Below are 6,188 nucleotides of genomic sequence, written 5' to 3'. Positions count from 1 at the left end.
AAGCAGACTCCTCACTGAGCCTGGAGCCTGACTTGGCGCTAGTCGTGAGGCTCGATCCCAGGACCCTGGGATCATGGTCTGAGCTGAAGGCAAACGGTTAACTGAGTGAGCCACCCAATTGCCCCAATTAATAAGCCCTTCTAATTATGTTTCAACCTCAGCTGGGCTATGAGGTACCCAAATAGCTGGTTAAACATTATTTTTAGGTGTGCTTGTGATGGTGTTTTTCAGAAGAGATTAGCACTTGAATTAGTGGTCCGAGTAAAGCAGATAGTCTTTCCGAATCCATTGAGGGCCAGAATAGAACAAAATGGTTGAATTCACTCTCCCTGATGGTGAGCTGAGACATTGATCATCTGCCCCTGGCACTCCTGTTTCTCAGGCCTTTAGACCTGGACCAGAATTGACATCGTTGACTCTCAGGCGTTTCAACTATGCCACTGGCTTTCCTGGGTCTCCAGCTTGCAGACAGCACACGGTGAGCCCTCTCAGCCTCCATAATCATGAACCACTACCTTCTAACAAATCTCTTTACGTACACACACACACTTCTCAGTTCTGTTTCTCTGGAGAACCCTAATTCAAGGTTATAGGCAGCTGTTAACTGGAGATGTGAAATAGCAATAGATATTGCAGAGGAAAATTGGGACTTCTGGTTAGAACATGCCAAAATGTTACAGAAGTAGAGGCTTTGGAAGTGATGAAGAAGAGTGATGGATACAAAACAGTAGAATTTGTCATCAAGAATTACGTGTGGTGTCAAAGGTACTAATGCTCATGTCACTACTGGTATGCGTGACTCCTCATAAAATGTATTTGGTAACATGGATAATTGTCAGAATTTACATATATAGCTTCTGGGTACACAAAAGTAGGAAGGAAGAAAAATCTCTCTGTAAGGCTTGGAAGAGTTTGCATCAAGTCATGTGACAAGGGTGCTATGGGATGCATCCTGGAACAGCAGTCCTAGCTAGATTTAAACCCTTATAAGCGTGATTGTTAGTGAAGTGTAGAAACTAAGACCACCAAAGACCTGAGAGGCCCTCTAATCTTTCTTAGGGATCCAACTTGGGTGAAGAAGAAGCTCGGTGAGACACTGGTCATCTTCAGATAACAATTCTAACCAACCTTGTTGGGAAGGGAGCCCTCAGTTCAGACTTGAGTTGGAATTGAGTTCAGAGGCCCGATGAGTAAGATTCTGGGCAGTGGAAATAAACACACTCCCTTTTGGTCAAAATACTGCCTGAATACTACCCTGGACATCAGTTTACTTCAGCTGTGAATGTGTGGGAAGTCTTGGTTACAAACAAAAGAGAAGCCTAGCAGGCTAGGCAGGGACAGTTCTGAGAAAACAAAGGGCTGCTTGTGAGTGGGAGGGTGGAGGTGTGTTAGGGTCAACACTAACCCACCTGTTACTGTTATGGTGAAGCTGGGCGTTGGGGCTAGGCTGCACTCATGTCCTGGTACTTCATAAAGTGTGGTTATTATTAAGGTTCATTGATTGCAAGCAACAAAAACTACCTCTGGCTTGAACAAAAGGATATTTATTAGCACCTCTGGAGGCCAGGACCTAGAAACACTGGAATGGCCTCAGCAGGATGGAAGTCAGGCTACTGACTACAGTTGTCTTCACCTTGTCGTCACTTGCCCCCCACACCGCCAGGGGGGAGCAGAGCACCTGATTATACAGTTCCTCTAGACTAAGGCAAAAAGAAATTGGGATGCTGACAGGAAGGGAAAGTGAAGTCAAGATGACTAAAGAGCAGCAAATGGGAAATTAGAAACGAGGAGCTGCAGTGACTGATCCCAGTGAGCAGAAAGCTTGGAGGTCATACATGCCATGTGCTTTCCCCTAACAGTGACAGAGACTCTGAAATGAGACCCTGAGACCGTCAGGAAGCCCATCTGTGATAGGCCTTCTTGGCATGGGACAGAGACAAAAGGGAGACGTGGTTCTGAAGGTGGGGAGAGTGGCAGAAGACCCTGCCTGGGAACTCACCCAGTTCAGGGCTTTTGCTGTTTTATCCAATAAGAATATGTAATACAGAATTCTAAAACTGAAAGTCCCCCAATTTTGTCTGTCAATCTTTATCCTAAAAATGGCTCCATTCATACATCCAGTTTTTTATGCTGAATGGTAGCCATTATTTATTCTTTCTTCAACTAAACACAGTTCATCAGCAAGACTTACTAATTGTACCTCCAGAACTCTTGAATCTAATTTCTTCCATCTTTACTGCTAGCGGCCTAGTTCATCCAAGTCCATCATTACCTTTGACCTGAAATACCTTAATAACCTCCTTGTCTGCCTAGTCCTGAGCCTGCCCTCCTAAACTCTTGTTTTCTACACCACAGCCAGCACGGTCTCTTAAAAACTCATCTCCTATCAAAATGGTGAACTAGCACCACCTGCTGGCTTCCTCCCCAAAATCAACCCTAGGGAAACAGTGGAAGCCAGAGAGAAGCACAGATCTGAGAAGTCAGCAACAAATACCATGAGAAACCCCTGGGGAGAAGGAAAGCTTTAGTTAGCTCTGTGTGTGTGTGCGCGTGTGTGTGCATGTGCAAGCGCGCATATATGTGTTTGTGAGTGCGTGTCTTCACTAGTATTAGCGGCTCTAGCCATGGTGGAGGATTAGAGGGCAATGAGACAATGGGGCTTTGAAGTTCTATTTTTCCCCTTCCCGCATTAAATGGTAACTCAGACTCACTGTGTCACCAGAATAACAGGGTAGTGCAAATCCCTGTCGGGGTGAAGAATCGGTGAGTATCACTTCTCTCTCCCTGCTCCTCCGTCCAGGCCTGGGCAGTCATAAACTAAGGAGATGCCTCTTACACTGGGGTTTCTTCCCAACAGCTTGTAGGTTAAGTCCCTGGCCGGAGGCATGGTCTAATAGAGTGCTAGTGAAAGGAACCTTGTCTGAGGCTTTCCACCCTGGAGCTTATTCCATCCTTTGTCTTTAAATTCACGGAGAAAGGTGTGGTGGCTTCCCTTCAGCCCCTCCTCAACGCGTATAAGCAGAGAGTAACTAGTACTAGAAGAACATGAAGTCATAAACCAAGGTAATTAGACACCTAAGAAGGACAATCACTATGAAAGAGAGACAATACATTGAACAACGTACAATATTTAAGGCAGAATTACTGGATGAGATACTTTTAAAAATGAAAACATATTCAAGATGATAAAGATACTAATATGCAAGAACAAGAAGTCAAAGAACTAGGTAAAAATACTAAGTATGATACATGTAATCATTGAAATAAACAATACAGAGGGTGTGCCTGGGTGGCTCAGTCAGTTAAGTGTCAGCCTTGGGCTCAGGTCATGATCCCAGGGTCCTGGGATGAGCCCCATGTCGGGCTCCCTGCTCAGTGGGGAGTCTGCTTCTCCCTCTCCCTTTTCCTCTCTTCACTCCCTACCCCCCCCCCTTGTGCGCGCTCTCTCTCTCTCAAATAGATAAATCTTAAAAAGAAAAAAATGCAGGGGTGCCCGGCAGGCTCAGTCAAAGGAGCATGCAACCCTTGATCTCAGGATCGTGAGTTTGAACACCACACGGGGTTAGAGATTACTTAAATAATTTTTAAAAAGAATACAATAGATGCATACTTAAAATAAAGCAGCAAAAATTTAAAATGAAAGGTTTGGAAAATACACCAGGTAATTTTATTTTATTTTTTTTAGATTTTATGTTTTTTTAAAGATTTTATTTTTAAGTAATCTCTGCACCCAATGTGGAGCTCCAACTCACAACCCTGAGATCAAAAGTCGCATGTTCTACCAACTGAGCCTCTACTAGGTAATTTTAAATCCAAAGAAAGCTGGAGTAGTAGTCTTAACATTTGACAAAATAAGCTTAAGCACAGAAATGTCAGAAGTAGTAAAAAGCATATTTTTTACTGGAAAAAGGAAGAGTAGAGTGGACTACACAATGATTATAAGTGTAAATGCATTAAAAACACAGCTTCAAAACATAAAACACAACAGCCTATAAGACGGTGGGGGAAAATGGATAAGTCAATCGCAGTTGAAGATTTCAACACATATCTTTCAGAAACTGATAAGCAGACAAAAAATAAGCAAACATAGACTATATGAGCAATAAAATAGTAACTAAAGCAACATATATGTATGAAATACATGTAGACTTACGCAGCTAAAGAAGCATACTTTTTCTGAACACACACAAATCTTTACAAAAATGGATGACAGCATAATACATAGAATTGTTAAATCACAATGTTGTACACCTGAAACTAATATAACATTGTATGTCAACATTACTTCAATAATAAAAAATATATATACTTTAAAGAAAAGGAAGCCTAAATAAATTTCAGTGATATCAGACAATATTTGTTGTCTGGTCTGTACTGCAGTGAAGTTAGAAAACTAATGACAAGGGGCACCTGGGTGGCTCAGTCAGTTAAGCGTCTGCCTTGGGTTCGGGTCATGATCCTGGAGTCCTGGGATCAAGCCCTGCGTGGGGCTCCCTGCTCAGTGGGTGGTCTGTTTCTCCCTCTCTCTCTCTGCTGCTCCCCCTGCTTGTGCCTGCTCCTGCTCTCTCTGACAAGTAAATAAGTTTTAAAAAATGGTAAGGGAGGCCTGGGTGACTCAGTCATTAAGTGTCTGCCTTCGGCTCAGGGCGTGATCCCAGCATTATGGGATCGAGCCCCACATCAGGCTCCTTCGCTGGGAGCCTGCTTCTTCTCTCCCACTCCCCCTGCTTGTGTTCCCTCTCTCGCTGGCTGTCTCTATCTCTGTCAAATGAATAAATAAAATCTTTTAAAAAAATGGTAAAAAAAAAAAATAACGAAAAGATGACTTAAAAATCCAATTCGTCTAGTAAAGGAAGCTATAAAGGGTATTATAAAATATTTAAAATTGAATGGTAATAAATATCCTACATGTTAAAATTTGTGAGACACAACCAGAGAAATACTTAAAGTGAAAATGATTAATTTAAACATAGTTGGGGGTGTCTGTCTGGCTTAGTCAGTAGAGCATGCACTCCATCTCAGGGTCTTGAGTGCAGACCCCACAAGTGCATGGTGCCTACTTAAAAAACAAACATTTTTAATGCTTTAAATACATCAGAAAACAAGAAAAATTAAAAATTGAAAACGAATCAATGCAATCGACCATATTAACAAGCTAAAGGAGACAGTTCACATGATCATATTAATTGATGCAGAAAAAGCATTTGGCAAAATTCAACAATCACTCATGATAAAAACTCTCAGAAAAAATAGGAGTAGAGAGAAATTTTCCTCCTTCCTCCCTTCCTCCTTCCCTCCCTCCCTCCCTCCCTCCCTCCTTCCCTTCCTTCATTCTTTGTGGATTTTATTTATTTACTTGACAGAGAAAGAGAATACCAGCAGGGGGAGTGGCAGAGGGAGAGGAGGAAGCAGGCTTCCCACTGAGCAGGGAGCCTAATGTGGGGCTTGATCCCAGGATCCTGGGACCAGGACCTGAGCTGAGCTGAAGGCAGACACTTAACTGACAGAGCCACCTAGGCACCCCTAAGAGGAACTTTTTCAACTTGATAAAAAGCAACAGCTAACTTAAAAACTATGGTTAACAGTATACTTAATGGTAAAAAAATTTGAATGTTTTCCCCTAGGATTAGGAACAAGGCAAGGATGTCCATTCTTGTCATGTGTCATTCAACACAGTGCTGGGAGTTTTAGCTAGTGAATTGAGAGGTAGGAGAGTGAATACAAGGCATACAGATTAGAAAGGAAGAAATAAAACTATCCCTATATGCACCTGACATGATTATTTACATAGAAAATATCAAGGAATCAACAAAAAAACTTCTAGAATGAATAAGTGAATTCAACAATATTGTATTTCTATGTACTAGCAATGAACACATGGAAATAGAAATTAAAAGTATAATATAATGTCTAGCCACTCAAAACAAAACGAAATACTTAGATACTTAGGTGTAAACCTAAGAAAATATATACAGCACTTGTATGCTGAAAAGTACAATGCTGATAAATCAAAGGAAGAGAGACATACCATCTTCATGGATTGGAAAATTCAACATTATAAAGATGTCCATTCACCCCAAATAGGTCTATAGGTTTAATGCAATTCCCATCAATATCCCAGCAAGATATTTTGTAGATATAGACAAGATTATTTTATTTTATTATTTATTGTTTAAGTAGGCCCCATG

The sequence above is a fragment of the Ursus maritimus genome, unplaced genomic scaffold (assembly GCF_017311325.1).
Source record: "Ursus maritimus isolate PB19 unplaced genomic scaffold, ASM1731132v1 scaffold_16, whole genome shotgun sequence".
Classification (NCBI taxonomy): domain Eukaryota; kingdom Metazoa; phylum Chordata; class Mammalia; order Carnivora; family Ursidae; genus Ursus; species Ursus maritimus.
This window is presented reverse-complemented; position numbering follows the sequence as displayed.